General features: G+C 40.3%; 1 pseudogene; it reads left to right on the forward strand.

The window, feature by feature from the left end:
* The first annotated feature begins 340 nt into the window (after positions 1-340).
* On the forward strand, positions 341-947 carry LOC103743964 (annotated as a pseudogene).
* The last annotated feature ends 2265 nt before the right edge of the window (positions 948-3212 follow it).

Raw genomic sequence — 3212 nt, forward strand, 5'->3', positions numbered from 1 at the left:
GGTCCTCTGCAAGAGCAACGCATGCTCGTAACTGCTGAGCCATCTCCATGTTTAACTTTGTGAATGTGGGTATGTGCATGTGTGAACAGGTGGCTACAGAGGTGGAGGTCAGAGACATTGGATATCTTTGGAGCTGGAGTTATAGAACCTGGACTTGATTCCCAGTACCTTCATGGTGGCCTGCAACTGCCTGTAACTCCAGTCCCAGAGGATCCATCTCCCTCTTCTGATCTCCTTGGACTCTTTGCATGCACATGGTGTACATGCATACACTCAGATACACATAAAATAAAAGTCATTTCTAACTGCCGCCTCAGCTCACACCACTGCTGTGAACACCATGTGAGCTGTGACTGAGGACGAAGTCATCTGAAAGCTTCTCCTGATTGATAGAGATGGTGCTAGAGATGATGGAAGAATTAATTTGCTGTTGAAAAGTTTCATTCAGTGGTGCAACTCTGGATCCCAAGAAGGGGGAAACAGCCAGTACCAGCATGTGCTGAGCACACTGTCTCAGTGTGAGTTTTCAATGGGCAAAACTTTGCTAGTATATGATATGAACCTGACAGAAATGGAATATTATGAAAAATTTACAAGGAAATAGAATGCAGCATTTCAGGGACACATAAAAAATTGCTGAGTGCAAAAAGCAAATTCTTCAAGCAAAACAAATATGGAAAAATTGTCAAGGATATAACACTCTGGCAAAAGTGATCCAGCATCATCCAGACAGGCATGAGACTCTAAAGGAGTTAGAGGCTATGGGAAAAGAATTAGAGCATCTTTCACTTATTAAAGAAAGTGTTGAAGATAAGCTGGAATTGAGACAGAAACAATTTTATGTTCTTCTTAGTACCATCCATGAGCTTCGATATTGTAAATGATGAAAAGCTGACAGAGGTAGAAGATGCTCAAGAAGCCACGTGGAAGCAGATCCAAAGCCGTAGATGACAAATAGCTGGCCATTCTCAAGGGTGTTGCTGCTACATGATCTGAGTGTGTTTAGAATCTGTTGTGTTCTTGGAGTATTTCAAGTTTGGCTGGGAAGTACTTTGCTTTTAAATGTTAATGCCTGTCTCATTCATATTTCTTCACACAGAAGAAATGAATTCAGTATATACTGGGATGCATTTTTTCTTCTTAAAGGTGGACTTCAACATCTAAAACTGTTTAATAAACTGTCTCAAGCCAGAGAAAAATAGTCCATTTCTATCCTGAGTGATCAAAGATTTCAATAATACAATAATAATAATAATAGTAATAACAATGTTAAATTGAGTCTAAAATGTATGCAATATAGATAAGGAAATTTACTGAAGGCATTTTTTTTTTTTGAGACAGGGTCACTCTGTGTAGTCCAGGCTGATATTGATGTAATCCCTGGTCCTCCTGCCTTAGCCTACTGGTGCTGAGAGCAATGAAGAGGAATTTTATGGTCTATTTGAAGAGTGAGAGGCCAGTGAACTAAAACAGGGAGGTGGAATTGCAAGGCTGTGTTTTAGTCACTTGTGACTTTTTTTCACATTTTATTTATTTTTTGTGTGTGCATATGGAGGTGAGAGGACCCCCTGTAAGAGTCAGTTCCCTTCTTCCACCATATGGGTCTCAGGGGTTGAACTTATGTTGTCAAGATTGGCAGCAGAGACTCTCTGGAGAGATGACTCAGTAGTTAAGAGCACTGGCTGCTCTTATAGAGGATCCCACTTCAGTTCCCAGCACCCACATGACAGCTAAGAACCATCCATAACTCCAGTTACAGGGGGACCTGACGCCCTCTTCTGGCCTCTGTGGGCATTGCATGCTCAGGTACACTTACATACATGCAGGCAGAACACTCATACACATATTTTTTTTTAAAAAAAAAAAAGATTAGCAGCAGGTAGCTCTAGCCAATGAGCCCTTCGGTCAGTTTTATGTCAAATGCTTGAGAAAAGAAAACGAAGGAAAAAAGGTGTATTTTGTTCATGGCTTTTGTATAACTGTATTAATTCAACTGTGAACCTAAAAATTTTATAGCCACTTTTGAAAGAGATGTGTCTTTGCTCTGGAAATTGTTATTATGTTAAAGCTGTAATGAAATGCTTCTTCTAAAAAATTTTAAAAATATATTAAAAAAATAATTTGGGGGGCTGGAGAGATGACTCAGTAGTTAAGAGCACTGGCAGCTCAGTTCCCAGCATCTATGTGATGGCTAGCAACCATCTGTAACTATATAGTTCCAGGGGATCTAATGCCCCCTTCTGGCTTCCACAAGCACTGCATGCACATGGTGCACTTACATACATGGAGACAAAACATTCATACATATTAAAAAAAGAAAAGAAAAAAAAAATTTTTTGTATTTTTGAGACAGGGTCCCCCTGTAGCCCCAGCTGGCCTGGAGCTCGCTATGTAGACCAGGCTGGCCTTGAACTCACAGCGATCTGCCTGCATCTGCCTCCCAAGTGCTGGGACTAAAGGTGTGTGACACCGTGCCCAGCAAAAAATAAATAAATAAAAATTTTAAAAATCATTTGAAAAAAGGAAACAGGGGCAGGAGACAAGCTCCAACCTGTAAAGACATGCTACCAATGACCTAGTTCTACAACTAGGTCCCACCTTCTAATAATAAAGCCATCAGATTAAGAATTCATCAGTGGATTAACTCACCAAGGAAGCTGGAGGCCTCAGGGTTCCGTAGCTTCCAAAAGGCCCCACCTCTGAACACTGATGCACTGGGAACCAAGCCTTTAACACATGAACTTTGAGTGACCCTTCATACCATATTAGCTGAGAAGGTGAACTGAGGCCAAGTATTAAAAGACCTGAACTATAAACTGGACCTAGAGAATGGGTCTGTAATCCCACCTACTCAGGAGACTGAGGCAAGAGGATTATAAATTTAAAGTCTGATGGATTATAGAATGAGTTCATGGACAGCCCAAGCAACTTAGTGAGATCCTATCTTAAAGTAAAAACTAGAAAAGTAAAAATCTGGTCTGGTTATGTAGATCAATAGCAGAGAGCTTGCCTGCTATGAATGAGGACCTGGGTTCAATCCCTAGTATTAGAGAGAGACAGAGACAGAATGACAGAATGACAGAGACCTGGGATACAAGGCGGAGGAATTCAACATATAAACAATGACATTTAAAAATTTTTTGAGCATCTTAGCTCTGGAAATTGTTATTGAATATGTCAATGCTGTTGTAATGAAATGCTTCTTCTAATTA

Source organism: Nannospalax galili, unplaced genomic scaffold (assembly GCF_000622305.1).
Source record: "Nannospalax galili isolate Female #2095 unplaced genomic scaffold, S.galili_v1.0 scaffold1082, whole genome shotgun sequence".
NCBI classification, from domain to species: Eukaryota; Metazoa; Chordata; class Mammalia; order Rodentia; family Spalacidae; genus Nannospalax; species Nannospalax galili.